Raw genomic sequence first — 18,162 nt, 5'->3', positions numbered from 1 at the left:
GCTCAGCTCACATGGATTGATGGAAGCCTTTCTGTGTTTACTCAAACCTGGAGCAAAATGTTTCATGTTTGTTGAAGAGGAGGATGAATCATTTGCTGATTTGCATAGAAGAACACAGGGTGCTTTGTGACATAAGCCTGGCAAGTAAATGGAAGCACTCTGGATGGAGGGATCACATGGAAATATCACGCTCTAGCAGGAGACTCATCATGAGTGCACCAAACAGGATCATAATAATGATGAGGATATGCTATGATGGCGCTCAGGCCCATACTCCCCGTTCCAGGTCTGAGACCAACAAGGTCCACCCAACCACACCCAGCCCCTCCCCCATTCAAAATAAAAACCCTGCCGATTTAAAGCTGCAACACGCTGATAAATGTTCCCTAATGGGGTGCCCGGCCCGTCTGTCTATAACAGCAAATGCGTCAGTAAAGAGGGGTCAGAGCTGTATTATGGGGGTCAGTGTGTTCCTTCAGCTAGAAAAGAAAAATGATTACAGCAATCTCCTGCACTGTAAGGGGATAGGCACACACAAAGGTTCACATTTATTTTCAGAGTAGCAGTGCATGTATGTGGGGCATGTACACTGTCGGGAATTTGACCTGCAGGGAAGATTTTGAAATCTACCGCACGTCAATTCTTTGCGTGGATTTTCAGTGCAGATTTCACCCTTTGCAATGCAAGGGGTAAGATCTGTCAAAATCTGTGACAAAATCCGCAAGTAACACTGATGAAGATCTCTGTGGAAAATCAGCAAAAAAATAAACTGCCACGTGAGTATACTCTAACTGTGGAGGTATGCTTTACAGATTTTTACATGTGTTTTCTTGCCATCTGCATTTTTTTTTAATAAAGAAAAAGATGTTACATGCTGGTCAATAAGAAATTAGAAAATGCCCTTGAAACACTAAGGTGGTCGTATATCTGGTGCAGATTCTATTGCACGCCATGGTGCGGCAGGATCTGCGACCCGTCGCATTTATCATTTTCTACGTCTGGTTTAGGTGAAGAAAATGGTCTAAATGTAAGATGGCTAGGGAGCTGGCGTCTCTACATAACTTCGGCGATCCACCCCCAGCGCAGGGGTTATTAAGACCGGTGTCTAAAATGCCGGTCTTATTAAATGTGCCCCAATGTTTGTTGTTTTTTTTTTTGCTGTGGCGACTAAGATAGTTTGCTGCCATCCCATGACAATTATTATTTTTTTTTAATCAAAGCAGGCTCTAGGTGTGGAGTTTTTTTTCCAAGCGTTGTCTCATCAACTTTTCTATAGAAAGAGAAGTCTGGAAAAAAACCACAAGTAAAATGTTGTGCGACTAATAAAATGACTTCCTAATAGTGGGTGGGACCACCCCTGGTGGAACCCCCTCTGTTCACGAGAATGCCAGTATGAATGGTGTCAAGTCCAGCGTGTTTCCTAGGACTGCCATACTGTAGATAGCCAAGCCTTGTACTCGGATATCTTCAGTTTGGTTCGTGAAAAGTGGGGATCCCATGCCCTGGGGATAGGGCATACATTGATAAAGTGGCACAACCCCCTTTAACCTTTCCTCACACACACATATCCATGTATACACCTGGCTCATTGTGAAATTCCCACCCAGCACTCCACACTCAGGTTCAGGGCTTTTCGCTTGTCAGAAAGGTGACTAAAATTGATAAGAAGCCATTGGCCAACGTTTTGGTCTAACCTAGACCTTGTTCACGGCCGTAATATTGGCAGCCAAGTAGTTGTAGGGAGGACGCCATCACCCCTACAACTACTTGGCTGCCAATATTACGGCCGTGAACAAGGTCTAAGTTAGACCAAAACGTTGGCCAATGGCTTCTTATCAATTTTGGATGGAATAAAGAATCATCACTATTTCGCAATACAACTGAGTGCCGTGGTTTACTATATCTGACTTTGAATACCATTAACCACTGAGCACCACCTTCAGCGACTAGGAGTGCCGACCAACTCTTTCTCTACTGTGCCTCGGCATCACATACCATATCAATGTTGCAGCAGTAGCCCCAACATAACACGCCATGATCTAGAACAGAGTTACTTAGCTCCAGTTCTCACGACCCCGGCATGTAATGTTTTCAGGATTTCCTTAGTACCGAGCAGGTGATCCTATTAGTGTCAATGCATCAGGACTTACCCCAGGTATTCATTATGTGGGATATTCTCAAATCATGACCGGCTGGCGAGCCCTGAGGCCTGGAGTTAAGAAACACTGCTCTACAGGATCTTCCTAATGACGCAAACCAAACACTGAAATTACCAATGGAATGAAATAATCGCCAAGAACGAGTTGCAATTGTTCAGGAACTGCTGAGAACTGATCCATTGATCCAGCATGTAACCCCAAAATAAATTAGCCGCTCATCTATGAGCCAATTTGGCCACGCAGAGGGGACTCGTAATTGATGTGAGACATCTTTGACACCTTTGAGGCATCTTGATCTAGGTAGCATGTCATGGAAGCACTCGTTATAACCAGGGATTGTTGTCCCCTGAGTCACCACTTTGGGAGCCCATTTTGGAGGGGTGCATTCACACCCATTGGTGCAGTGTTATTATGGATATCAAACAGAAATCTGTTCTGCAAAATTTCCAATGGTATAAAAGCATAAGAGAAAACGTGACTTGCCCTTGGTGAGTAGCTGCTTCTGATCCAGCCACATGCAAGAGGTGAAATGGCTGGCCGCCCTCACACAGCTATGTGACTGGTGATAAATCTAAAGCTGTCCCTCGCTGACGTCACTACAAGCACTGACAACTTGGGACAGCACTAAATATTTTTGGCAGATGTTAAAATGTTCAGAAAAAACTACATGACATGCCAGTATGACAGAGGTCTGTAAATCATAAGATCTAAAAAGCCAATAAAAATGCAAAAAATCAGGTAGAATATCTGGAATAGTTGTATGCATTTGACCCTTTCATCTCTGGAGGATTTTCCATTTTGACGTTTCTGTTTTTTTACTTCCTGCCTTCCCGGATTCATAACTTTTTTATTTTTCCATTCACATAGCCATGTGAGAACTTTTTTACGGGACAAGTTGTACTTTCTAAGTACCATTTAATATGCAATGTATTGAGAAGCTTGAAAACAAAATCCAAATGTGGTGGAATTGGGACAAAAACACACAATTCCAACACAGTTTTATGGGTTCTGTCTTTACGGCATTCCCCCTGCAGTAAAACTGACGTGTTACCTTCATTATCGTCAGGACAATTACAATACCACTTATATTTTAATTATATATTTTTTTATGTCACCCTAGGTGACTATAATGAGCAATGTTTAGATTACTTCTCCATTACATTGCAATGATTTGCCATTGCAAATCTTTGCAGATTCGCTAAGTTCTTATGGAGCCTTGCCACCTGCAGGGCTCCATAGCAACTACAACTGCAAAAGCATGGGTTTCTTCAAAAAGACCCAGGCTATTGTAGACAATGAACGACTCCCCCGATCGCTGCTCAGGGGAGCCATTCAGGCCCAGTAAGCACTGCACTCCGAAGGTAATTTGCCTCAGATGCCATGGTCACAACTGACCACGACATTTGAGGGGTTAAATGTCTGTGATCGACACTGACCTAACAATGACTGCGTGAAAGAGTGACAGAGTGGAAGCAGGATGCTCCGTACACTATGCAGTTTCCAGCATGGGTGTACTGAAGCTTAGCTCCCTTTTATTTGAGGCTATTTTCACACTAGCGTTTTAGTTTTCCGGTATTGAGATCAGTCACAGGGGCTCAATACCGTAAAAAACGCTTCCGTTCTGTCCCCATTCATTGTCAATGGGGACAAAATTGAACTGAACTGAACAGAATGGAATGCTCCAAAATGCATTCCGTTCCGTTTAGTTGCGTTCCCAGACCGGAGAGCAAACCGCAACATGTTGTAGTTTGCTTTCCGTCCTGGGATGCGGAGCAAGACGGATCCGGCATGACCCACAATGCAAGTCAACGGGGATGGATCAGTTTTCTCTAGCACAATTTGCCACAATAGAAAACGGATCCGTCCTCCATTGACTGTCAATGGAGTTAATGACGGATCCGTCTTGGTAATGTTACAGATAATACAGCCAAATCCGTTGATAACGAATGCAGATGGTTGTATTATCAGTAACTAAAGCGTTTTTGCTGAATCCTGCTGGATCCAGTAAAAACGCTAATGTGAAGGTAGCCTGAATCGGAGCTGTGCTCTAGTAACCCGTCACAGCCGCTACAAAGTCTATGACGCTGCCTGCCTCCCGCTCCACACACTGTATCGTTCCAGATGCTGTCGCAGCCCATTGGTGGTAGTGCTGGGAGTCAGATCCCACCTTTCTGATATTGATGATCTATCCGGAGGACAGGTTATCAATATCTGTAGCTTAGAGAACCCCTTTAACTCATTCTTCCCTAAGGAAGCATTATCTTACTCATAGGTTTTCTTTAACCCACAACAATGGGTTACATGAACTTGCACCATCGTATGAGATTACATAACCTGGGTGGGTGCTGCCTTGAATAATACTTCTATTATCAAGAATCTGATCGGGCACGGCTGCACGAGATAAGACCTGCCACAAAACAGCAGCATGTATTCTACTGCCGAATGTGCAAGGCAGCAGCCTGCATGATGTTATTAGACTCGGCCTGAAATAACATTGTATTAGGGAATTGCTACTTTTGCAATTCCCAATTGTTTATGAAGGAGAAGATTCAAAGCTTCAGTCAGACCAAGAAAAAAAAAAATTCCAAGAAATTTTTTTAGAATTACAGTAACACAAAGTTGTTTAAGGCAAACATTCCACATCCTTAGGCTTTCCTGCTATTCCAAAACTACAACTCCCAGCATGTCCAGACAGGTGGGAAAATTCAGTATGATGTATAAATATACAATTCTTTTGATGGCTGCCAAGCTGCTCTTGGCCAAACTATTAGCGACTGTTCGAGTGGTTTATTTATACCCGGTATAAGTGGCATTTTTCAGTAGGACGTCACACGTGCCTTTAGTTTCCATTTTAAGTGATTCTTGGTAATGAGAAACACAGATGTGGGGCGATTTTACAAATTCTTTGTAAACAGCCATGCATTACATCATGGTTTCTGGCAGTTGTTCTCATTTGGCCAGTAATGCTGTAAAGGTTCCATACAGCGATACAAAGGAAAACTCAGTTTTTGTGTAGTTACAAGCACTTTTTTGTAAACTGCAATTCTATTTATAATGCTAAGGTTTATGCACGAAAAAATAAAAAATCGGCATGGAGAATTGAACAGTTAGGGTGGCGATTTTGTATTGCCGTGCATCAGGTCTACTATAGGAATGAATGGGGTCCAGTACTGTTGGATCTTTTGTGATTGGCGTGAGTCGTGCTGCGACTCCATTCATTCCCATGGTAGCCCTGCTACAATGAGATACTTGGGCGTGCGATACACGTCAAACCCCAAAATCGATGTGTAGCCGCACCCTTAATCAATGCTTGTCCCCACCCATCTGTGTGGCTGTCATCAGGAACAAAACACAGAGATTTACCATGAACAGAGGAATGGGCTCCCAGGCAAGAATACCCTCGTCATCTCCTGCCTGGACTCTCCTTTGTGGCTTACCATCTATCACTCTCACACCCCTCCAATCTATTCTCAACTCTGCTGCCCACCTCTTAAAGGGGTTTTCTAAGAGTTTTTTTTTTTTTACTGATGACCTATCCTCTGGTCATCAGTATCTGGTCTGTGGGGTCCGCATGCCCAGGACTCCCGCCGATCTGCTGTTTGAGACTTCTCAAGCTTTGCCTAGGTCATGTGACGACACGTTCATCGGTCACAATGCCTAGGCACAGCTCAGCCCCATAGAAGTGATTGAAGCTGAGCTGAGATACCAAGTACAGCCGCTATACAATGTACGACGCTGTGCTTGGTGAGTTGAGAGAAGGCTACGGCCCTACTGCGAGCTCCAGTGCCTTCTCAAACAGCTGATTGGCGAGGATCCCAGGTGTCAGACCCCCACAGATCAGATACTTTTGACCTATCCAGAGGATAGGTCATCAGTATTAAAGTCTGGGAAAACCCCTTTAATCCTCTTTTCCGGTCGTTTCTCCTCTTTCTCTGCTCTCTGACAGTCACTTCACTTTCTCCCCCTTTGCCCAGAGAATTCATCTTTAAAATACTAACTACATAAAAGGTCGTCCACAATCTGACCCCTTCTAACATCTCTGTTCTCCTCTCATCTGTTCTTCACAAAACAGTCTACAAGATTTCTCATGTGCATCCTCCATACTCTGGAACTCACTACCCCAACATATCAGACGCTCCCCCAACATTCAGACCTTTAAATATAACCTGAAAACCCATCACTTCAGGTAAGCCTACCACCTACAATGAGCATGCTCCCACCACACAGCGGTATGAGCAGCCTTGACCCTAACCTACTGGGTCCTTATTTATTTTATGCACTTCTATAGCGCTACTATATTCCGCAGCGCTTTACAGACATTAGAATCCAACTGTCCCCAATGGGGCTCACAATCTAAGATCCCTATCAGTATGTCTTTGTAGTGTGGGAGGAAACCGCAGAACCCGGAGGAAACCCACGCAAACACCGGGAGAACATACAAACTCCATGCAGATGTTGTCCTTGGTCTGATTCGTACCTAGGACCCCAGCGCTGCAAGGCACCTTTTCCCTTCCCTTATAGATTGCAAGCTCTCGTGGACAGGGTCCTCTTCTCCACTGCTCCAGTCTGTTAATAGTTTCATGTTTTTCGTATTTGTAATTTTTATATTATGTATGGAATTAATGGTGCTTTGAAATAATAATACAGTATATTCGACTATGGCATACTGTACATTGTTTCTGGGGAGAAGAGGGTAACTAGAGAGACACCATCACCATAGTATATACTGATAATACCGATAGGCACTCACTCTGCTGCCATGCAGTGTCATGGCCGTGTGCATGAAGTCTTAGAAATGTATTCATTACTCCTCCATTATTTGCTCGCCTATATTACTGGAAGTAGTGATATAACTTTCACATTACATAGCTATGATTGTCCCTTTGTGCTAAGATGGTGTCAATACTAGTCAACAATAAAACACAAAACAAAAAAAATCTGGTAAAATATCTCGATTTTATCTGAGCTGATAATTAAAGTTGCCCTTTAAGCTAAGTAATAAGCCAACCGCGTTCTCACCGCCTCCATAAGACATGATGGTACCTGCATCATCGGGATCACATGGGCTCCTAACATGAGTAACCCTGGTCAGCAATAATCCGAATATAGTACTTGCTCCGCAGCTGCTGCTGATTACACAGGCTCTGACTAAGCTAATGCTTCGCTTTTCCACCAAAATAAACATAAAATCTATTCAGTGTGTGATATACCTGGACCGCTGCCGTCTGACTCATGGCGATGATCAATGGCTAGTTTTATATGCTCTATATTTAAGGCTGGCTGTGGAGAAAGCAGACAGTGAACGCTCAGTTCTAGCGAAAAGTTGAGTGTAGTGACAGGATGCGAGGGGTGAGATTCAAGGCTGTAAAACGTCTTGGCGCCAGCCCTGCACAGATCCTAACACAGCGCCTACAGTGCCGCTGACGGGATGAATTAATTTCTAGGTAACAAGTTAAAAAAAAAAAAAAACACCCTAGGGTTCAGAGAGGAAAATATGTAAAGGTGCCTTCACACGCGAAAAATTTCTGCGACTGAAAATCAGTTCTATTCATTTGAATAGGGCTTAGAGAAATCCATGTGCTTCTCACCAAAACAACGCCATTTAGAGGAATGGAACAGATTTTCACTTGCTGAATTTTGGCATCAAAACTGAACATGTGAAGGCGCCCCAAGGCTACATTTACACTATTTTGCTATGTCCATTCCAAGGCTTTCCAGGAGCATATGTCAAATGTATCCATAGGCCCCGATTTACTAGAAGAGAACCAAAGAGTCTTTCTGACCTCCGTCAGGTTGGTACACATTGCTATACTCTTCCTTCTGCTGCATGGATGAGCACAGTCCGATAAACTACTACCTACAGAGGCAGGGTCGGACTGGCCCACCAGAGTACCAAAGGATCCTCTGAAGGGCCCAAGCTCTGACAGTAATGGACCCCTTATAAAACAGGGCCCCTAAGATCTTGTATGTACAGAGGATGGGCCGTCAGAATAATTTCCTCTGGTGGACCCAATGGACATCAGTCCAATGATGTACAGAGGCATCCAGTCACAAAACATGTCTTTTTTTTAAACATGGAAGCCTATGGGCATCAGAAGCCACTGTATCACTATACAGTGGCATCTGCAGGACACATCCGTCAAAGGTATACACCAGGAACTCCTCCAGACGTACAGAAGTAGCCAACTTTATCTTGACTGGCTTAACGCATTAATGAAACAAAATCACATAACAGTAATACAACTAATCACATTAAAGTCAGCATCCTGGTGCACGTGAAGTCAAGATAACATTGGCTAGATCTGTATACTTCCATCCAGCACTGCAAAACACAATGGGAAAGTTCTTCAAAATTCCACATTGGGTGTTATTTTAAGGATTATTCCATGGCAACTAGTTTCCCTATGCCATTATTCATCAACCTGGCCAGCTGTCACAAGGTGATATGGACAGGTCTCCTCATTCCTGGGCAGATCTACAGATGTCACCTGCTAGAGAAAAGAATGGCAGGGAAAATGAATCGATGCCATCAACATTTAAAGCGGTATTCTGACCAAAAACATTTACCACCCATGGGACTCACACCTATGGAATATGAATACAACAACAGTGCGCATACTTGACGACTGCTTGATTGACATTCTTTGCCAATCAACTGGCCAGTTGGAAATTAGATGCCACCTACATGCTCTACTGGTCTCAAGTAGGACCACAAACTGTAATGGAGGTAGTAGAAACCCACTTGAAAAGTATGAAAAAAATAAAAATAGAAAAGAAATAAAAAGAGATGTCTTCTCGGTTTTACGGCTTGGAGTGTCTAGTAAATTATTAAAAGGTTTTTCATCACATTTCCCTGTGCAGTTTTTATTTGCTACCATAAATTAGACAACATTTTAAGCCATATGGGAGAATTACTGCATTCAATTTAATACTAAACAGATGACATCATTAAATAATTACCGATGGCATCATCAGTCACAGGTATCAGACATTTACATGTCACTGGTGTATTATAGTTACAGTATACCGTATGTCATGTGTTTTCACTGCATGACATGTTACTTATACAGACCCCCAGACAAAGACTAAATGAGGAAAAGATTGTAATGTCATTGTAAGAACGTGATGTTTTATGTATTGTTCTGCTGCCGAGTCTCATCAGCGGGAGGGTCATATGCCAGTTGTTTGTTTGCTATGATTAATGCAAATTCATTATTTATTGGTGACAAATCATGAAGATGTCTGAACATATAGAGATTGTATAGCTGTAATGTCTTGCCCTTCCCCACCAATGTCTGTGTTTTTTCCTTAAAGTGGAGAAAACTACAACCCAACCCTGATTGGTAGATATGACCACCAAGCTCACATTTTCACCGAAAAGTCTGTGTAGTCCGTGTACCTAATAAACTCCTACTTTAAGAGTTTACTATTACACAAGTGTTTTTCAAAAACTTCCCACCAAGCTAGGTTTCGATATTCCTAGGTCTATTTTAATTGCAGTCACAATTTTTATCGTAAGATCTGACTGAATTTTAACCAGATGGTGCTGGACCTAAGAATATATTTCTAAAGGTTCCTGCATTGTGGTACATGGACTATGGAATGTGGAAATCAAAGCATTCTGTTCTGTATTGTATAATACTCTTCACAACTACTCCAGAAGGGCAATTTACCAAACATATTCTAGTAAGTCGGGTTGGTCTACTGTTACAGAGATAGCCCATGTCGCCACTGCTCTTCTCACCTCTCCCAGCATCCCAGACACGGCTTAGATTGTTTATCAGACTTCACATACTCTGCTTTCCCTGACCTTGGCTTATCCTTAACTACAATTCTGCCTGATCCCTCTGTGTCTCTTGAAACCCAATTGTCAATCACTACAGGAGGCAGCAGTCTGGTTTGTCCCCCTGCAGCAAAGTTCAGATCCCCATACAGGGTTTAAAAGGTGAAAACCAGGGGACTGCGGAATAACACCCTTAGGAGTAGCCCAAAGCTAAATCTGTTGGTCGACACAGTGGTTCCACACCCATTACTGTAACATTTACATTCTACCTTTTGCATAAAAGGTGAAGAAACCACTTTACACCATATTTATTAAGAGAAAGAAAAAAAATTCTGGAATGAATGAATGCAAGTGTAACCAGATGTGACAAATATACAAGTTGTAATAAAAGAAATATAAAGCTGATCTGGGATTCTAAGAAGAATGTCACTTGTGAAGGCACCACTTTTTCTTCTGGTTAGATTTCTAAATTTGGTGCTGCCTAGTAAGATTTGGGGATTTTCTGAGAATATTTACCTGATGACCTATCCTATGGATAGGCCATAGGTATCTGATTGGTGGGGGTCTGACACCCAGGACTCCTGCCAATCAGCTGTTTAAGAAGACACAGGCGCACACAGTAGTGGGACAGCCTTCTCTAAGATCACCAAGCACAGAGCCGTACATTGAATAGCGGCTGAGCTTGGTATCGCAGCTCAGCCCGATTAACTTTAATGGGGCTGAGCTACACCTAGTCCATGTGACAGATAAATGTGACATCACATGGTCTAGGCAAAGCCGCGAAAAAGGCTGTGGTGCTAATGCAAGCGCCAGTGCCTTCTCAAACAGCTGATCGGCAAAGGTCAGACCACCACAGATCAGATACTGATGGTTATCTAACTATCTGATGTGTTTGTGGGCTTCCCTCCTTTCTGTCCATTAAAATAAATATGAATGTTCAGCTAAGGCAAGAATGCTTGTTTGTGGTGGATTCTGCAGAAATTGGTGTAAGACATACAAGCGGTTGGCATGACCATCTTCAGTTAATGGTGATTGTTTTTCATAAAGCAATGTAATTTTTGATCACCTGCACTCATTCACATGGAGGTGTGCTTAATAACCCTATCTATTTTCATTACATACCAGCCATGTTTATCTGTAACCTCACCACCCAAAACAGTTAGTCATTCTACCTCAAATTCTGCATTTTTCCTACCTAGTTATGTCAAACTTCTGAGATGCAAAAACAACAAATACATATTTGCTTGAGGAGAATCCCAGGAACCAGATGTCCAAATGAGTGAGTTTCCCTCCTTAGTGAATACTGATTACATCATACAATTAGACTTCTTGAAAAAGCTCCAAAAAAACAGGATTACCACAGCAACCATAGTACGTCCATTGCCACCCGTTCTCCTCTCACAATCCATCCACAAATCTTCAGGAAGTTGAGATACTTCAAAAGGTTCAGTTTGTTGGCAAGCCCCCCTTGGCAAGCAGAAAATCAGGCTAGGAGCTGCTTTTATTAGCATGAAAGTTTTAGGACATGTTTAAAGAGACTGAGAAGCGAGACAGACTTTGCTAATGATAATATAACTGGATGGGAACATAGGGGAAAAGCTGGCTTTAGATATGCAGCAATAGGTGGCCAAAAATCCCCAAATTACATGCACATTTGACTTGGTTAATTCTAAATGGTCGGTTGTGGAGGAAGGGGGTGAGAAAAGCTGACAGACCTATGTAAGGGCAACTTATGGAGTAAAAATGTTAAGTCCACGTTAAGTAAATGTTATTTGCCCCACAAGAATACAGGCCCAAAAGTGTCTGCATCTGTCTGATAGCCCCCACAGACAGTGAATGGGTTGTCTGGTATATAAAACCTATTTTCAGATTCCATACTAGGGAAGTTTGAGTTCATAGAGTAGTGTCCCCCAAGTCTGGACCCTCACCTAGCAGACAGTGGTAACAGAAGAGGACAAGGCAGGTCAGTGCACCAGAGGCTCAGCCCATTGAGATGAATGGGAACTGTTCTACAGTTACAGATGTAGCAGGGGTAACACTCAAACCCTTAACTCAAATTTCATTAACTCATCGCGTTATCTTGAAACAAAAGCCATTGAAAAGCAATTGCTTAAAGGGAACCTGTCATGTGGATATTTGATTATAATCTAACTAATTATATACAATCATGAACTACTAAAAAGTACCTTAGATGTTTTCACTTACTGGTGTGACAGATAGTTATCTCATAATATACACACAAAGATGCCACATGCCGCATGCTAATGAGCTGATTTGAGTCCAGCGTGATGTCATTGAGTCCAGCGTATATTTAATTCAGAGCTATAGCCACTCCCCTGCCGACCTGCTGCTGAGTCATATGGAAAATAACTGTCAATCAGCAGCAGGTAGGTGGGGAAAGTCAGGAGCTCATGAATATTCATCATTATCAGCTGGAGCTTTTCAATACAAGATGTTGGCAGATTGACTGGGTCAATTAAAGAAAGTGACCCAGCATTGTGCTAAGAGAATAAGTCACTTATTTATGTTGCCCTTAGTTAGGACACCATAAAACTGGTGACAGGTTCCCTTTAATGCGTTTAGTTAACTTTAGTTTGTTTAGTGAACACATCTCATAAAGCATGAGTCTTAACCCTACTACATCCGTGTAGTGCATGCAGCCTCCATGGATTATAGCTGACCCAGCAATGAGCTGACAGCTACAGTACCTCTTCCGATTGCCCCATACACGTACAAGATCGGTTTGGCCCAAAGGGAGCAGAAAACCTCTGCCAGAAACCTTGGGTCCAGGTCCTGGAAGAACAAAAAGATTAGGCCAAAAAGCTCAATTTGCCCAATTCTGCTCTCCTTCAAGCCCTCCTGACACACATTAAAGTGTCTGGTTCTGCCAAAAATGGCAGCTTTGACTAATGGATATAGAGGCCTTTAGATATCTCAATGACACTCCGAAAATTGAAATATCAGTCAATTCATGCGTAAAAAAATCAACTTTTAAAGATATTGAGCACTTCCGCTTGCCTGTTCCAACGCTACAGATAATGTCCCTCAGGAAAGTCATGAGCATGAGAAACCAAACTGTAATAATACTCAGTATCTTATGCTGCATACAACAAGGGTAGTATGTTGTGTGACTCTCCTGTGTAGCTGGAAAAGCCTACACTGAGTGCAGAATTATTAGGCAAATGATTATTTTGACCACATCATCCTCTTTATGCATGTTGTCTTACTCCAAGCTGTATAGGCTCGAAAGCCTACTACCAATTAAGCATATTAGGTGATGTGCATCTCTGTAATGAGAAGGGGTGTGGTCTAATGACATCAACACCCTATATTAGGTGTGCATAATTATTAGGCAACTTCCTTTCCTTTGGCAAAATGGGTCAAAAGAAGGACTTGACAGGCTCAGAAAAGTCAAAAATAGTGAGATATCTTGCAGAGGGATGCAGCACTCTTAAAATTGCAAAGCTTCTGAAGCGTGATCATCGAACAATCAAGCGTTTCATTCAAAATAGTCAACAGGGTCGGAAGAAGCGTGTGGAAAAACCAAGGCGCAAAATAACTGCCCATGAACTGAGAAAAGTCAAGCGTGCAGCTGCCAAGATGCCACTTGCCACCAGTTTGGCCATATTTCAGAGCTGCAACATCACTGGAGTGCCCAAAAGCACAAGGTGTGCAATACTCAGAGACATGGCCAAGGTAAGAAAGGCTGAAAGACGACCACCACTGAACAAGACACACAAGCTGAAACGTCAAGACTGGGCCAAGAAATATCTCAAGACTGATTTTTCTAAGGTTTTATGGACTGATGAAATGAGAGTGAGTCTTGATGGGCCAGATGGATGGGCCGTGGCTGGATTGGTAAAGGGCAGAGAGCTCCAGTCCGACTCAGACGCCAGCAAGGTGGAGGTGGAGTACTGGTTTGGGCTGGTATCATCAAAGATGAGCTTGTGGGGCCTTTTCGGGTTGAGGATGGAGTCAAGCTCAACTCCCAGTCCTACTGCCAGTTTCTGGAAGACACCTTCTTCAAGCAGTGGTACAGGAAGAAGTCTGCATCCTTCAAGAAAAACATGATTTTCATGCAGGACAATGCTCCATCACACGCGTCCAAGTACTCCACAGCGTGGCTGGCAAGAAAGGGTATAAAAGAAGAAAATCTAATGAAATGGCCTCCTTGTTCACCTGATCTGAACCCCATTGAGAACCTGTGGTCCATCATCAAATGTGAGATTTACAAGGAGGGAAAACAGTACACCTCTCTGAACAGTGTCTGGGAGGCTGTGGTTGCTGCTGCACGCAATGTTGATGGTGAACAGATCAAAACACTGACAGAATCCATGGATGGCAGGCTTTTGAGTGTCCTTGCAAAGAAAGGTGGCTATATTGGTCACTGATTTGTTTTTGTTTTGTTTTTGAATGTCAGAAATGTATATTTGTGAATGTTGAGATATTATATTGGTTTCACTGATAAAAATAAATAATTGAAATGGGTATATATTTGTTTTTTGTTAAGTTGCCTAATAATTATGCACAGTAATAGTCACCTGCACACACAGATATCCCCCTAAAATAGCTAAAACTAAAAACAAACTAAAAACTACTTCCAAAAATATTCAGCTTTGATATTAATGAGTTTTTTGGGTTCATTGAGAACATGGTTGTTGTTCAATAATAAAATGAATCCTCAAAAATACAACTTGCCTAATAATTCTGCACTCCCTGTAATAATAATAGTACATCCCAACCATGTGTGTGACCTGGGCTATTTTTGTCCAAATTAATACGTGATTTAGAGCATGAAGGCACACAAAAGAGTTCAACAGTGATCTAATGTTCTTTTACGATGCAGACTTAGACAAATTGTTGCTTTTAAAAATTTTGAATACTTTTTTAAAAAGTAATACTCAGGACTAGGAACACAACGCTCCTTGTAGTTCCCCCCTTCAATCGTCTCAAAAACATAGGAACTGTGAATTCCTCCGATGTCTTTGGTGACTAGCAGAATGTTTCCCAGCATTACCAGTCTGAATTTTAACCCATAGTATCCTATTGTTTCCCCAGATAAGCAGCGCCAGAGGAGTTTAAGTATGCTTATCCTCAGACATGTGATATGTTGTTCCTAGCCTTCATCTGTGAACGAAACGCATGCAAACCAAGGCTGCCTCTCCTTCATCTAGAAAGCTAGATAAACTATAGCATGCTGGTTTCCATAACTTCCACAGGTTTCTCCAACGAAAATAAGGACAGGTCCCTGGTCTGATGGAGGTCCTGGATACAATCTGATCCTTATTACATAAGTCAGAAAAGTCAACACTGGTACACTCACCCATGCCAATGCTATATGATGATGATGAAGTGTGTTTTGATGTAAACTCACAAACATGTACATGGCATGTTCTCACATATAATATACAAGATATCTATCCGTGGCACAAATCCTGTACATACAGCACAGATATTCCACCAAATACAGCCCAAAAATTAAAGGAATACAACAAGTTTGGCAACATTGGGCCAAAAAGTTCTGTAAAATGCATCCCAGCACAAAGCAAAAACAGGAAAATAAAAACCCACAAACCTATATTTAAGGAGGTGGTCTTCTGAAGCAGTAGTGATATACCCAGGTTGGCATAAGATTGTTAATCTCACCAGACTGCCAACCAATCAGTCTAAGGAGCAAAAAAGTCTAATAAAATGACTACAACCAGATGCAGTGATGCCTTCATTCACCTGGGCATCGATCCCGTTAGTTGCTCTAGCCCTGGGCAAAGAAAAATGACTTGTTGGTGCCTTCCTCTTAGCAACCAACACCCAGGGCTCTTGCCCCACGATGACCCCCCCTCCTCACATATGCCCTTTGCCTAAAAAAAGACCCAAATCGCATGATATGGGTCCGTGTATCTCCCTGACGCCAGTGCTTGATAAAGTCTCATTTACATCGTATCCGTGTCTGATCTGCATTTTTTTGCGGATTGTAAGCAGACCCATTCATTTCCATGTGTCTCCAAAAAAAACAAAAAACGAATCCCTGTGTCCGTTCCACGAAAAGACAGAACATGTCCTATTCTTGGCCATAAAATGCAAAGTATCCCACCTTGTATGGCAAGAGAATTGTACAGTACACCAAAATTGAGTCCACAAACTGCACCCCTGCCCTCTCAGGGATCAACACACTCTCTGCATGTTTTGTACATGTTTTACGGTAAATCATCCATAGATGAAATATCTGGAACTGGTTTACTGAAAGTGAAGGCATAATTTTCATCTTTACAGTGCAGCCCGATGACCTCATCCAGTTTAACCATTCACCCCCCCCCCCCCCACACACACACTATGCCAGAATACAAGTATAGTACATACATACGCATACTGTACTTATAAGAGTCATACTGTGGCGGCACATATTTACTCCTTACTATTATTCCAGAATGAACAGAAATTAAATACATGGGCACATACTAACAAGAGTCATACTGTGGCGGCACACATTTACCATTATTCCAGAACAAACATATATTACAGACATGGACACATACTTATAGGAGTCATTCTATGGCGGCACACATTTACTACTTACTATTCCAGAATAAACATATATTGAAAACATGGACACATACTTATAAAAGTCATTCTATGGCGGCACACATTTACTATTATTCCAGAACAAACATATATTACAGACATGGACACATACTTATAAGAGTCATTCTATGGCGGCACACATTTACTCCTTACTATTCGAGAATGAACATATATTACAGACATGGACACATACTTATAAGAGTCATACAGTGGCGGCACACATTTACTCCTTACTATTCCAGAATGAATATAGATTACAGACATGGACACATACTTATGAGAGTCATACTGTGGCGGCACACATTTACTACTTACTATTCCAGAATGAATATAGATTACAGACATGGACACATACTTATGAGAGTCATACTGTGGCGGCACACATTTATTAATACTATTCCAAAATGAATATATATTACAGACATGGACACATACTTATAGGAGTCATACAGTGGCGGCACACATTTACTCCTTACTATTCCAGAATAAACATAGATTACAGACATGGACACATACTTATAAAAGTCATACAGTGGCGGCACACATTTACTACTTACTATTCCAGAATGAATATAGATTACAGACATGGACACATACTTATGAGAGTCATACAGTGGCGGCACACATTTACTCCTTACTATTCCAGAATAAACATAGATTACAGACATGGACACATACTTATAAAAGTCATACAGTGGCGGCACACATTTACTACTTACTATTCCAGAATGAACATAGATTACAGACATGGACACATACTTATGAGAGTCATACAGTGGCGGCACACATTTACTAATACTATTCCAGAATGAACATAGATTACAGACATGGACACATACTTATAAAAGTCATACAGTGGCGGCACACATTTACTACTTACTATTCCAGAATGAATATAGATTACAGACATGGACACATACTTATGAGAGTCATACAGTGGCGGCACACATTTACTCCTTACTATTCCAGAATGAATATATATTACAGACATGGACACATACTTATGAGAGTCATACAGTGGCGGCACACATTTACTCCTTACTATTCCAGAATGGAATATAGATTACAGACATGGACACATACTTATGAGAATCATACAGTGGCGGCACACATTTACTCCTTACTATTCCAGAATGAATATAGATTACAGACATGGACACATACTTATGAGAGTCATACAGTGGCGGCACACATTTACTCCTTACTATTCCAGAATGAATATAGATTACAGACATGGACACATACTTATAAGAGTCATACAGTGGCGGCACACATTTACTACTTACTATTCCAGAATGAACATAGATTACAGACATGGACACATACTTATAAGAGTCATACAGTGGCGGCACACATTTACTACTTACTATTCCAGAATGAATATAGATTACAGACATGGACACATACTTATGAGAGTCATACTGTGGCGGCACACATTTACTACTTACTATTCCAGAATGAATATAGATTACAGACATGGACACATACTTGCACCAGTCATAAAAAGCATTCACTTCTATCCTAGACTAGTGCAATATACAGTGCAAACAAATTATACTTACAAACAGTACAGCAATACGATATGTATGTAAAATAATAGCTTTAACTCACAGTATACTATATAGCGGTATATGTACTGTA

The 18,162-nt window shown here is 41.8% G+C and overlaps 1 protein-coding gene across 7 annotated transcripts in view; it reads right to left on the bottom strand.

Moving 5' to 3' along the window:
• Positions 1 to 18,162, bottom strand: part of IQSEC1 (IQ motif and Sec7 domain ArfGEF 1) — a 229,475-nt gene that overhangs the window by 91,681 nt on the left and 119,632 nt on the right. The window lies entirely within an intron of this gene.

This window comes from Bufo bufo, chromosome 9, assembly GCF_905171765.1.
Source record: "Bufo bufo chromosome 9, aBufBuf1.1, whole genome shotgun sequence".
NCBI classification, from domain to species: domain Eukaryota; kingdom Metazoa; phylum Chordata; class Amphibia; order Anura; family Bufonidae; genus Bufo; species Bufo bufo.
Note: the sequence above shows the minus strand (reverse complement) of the source record. Positions and strands in the feature narration are given on the sequence as shown.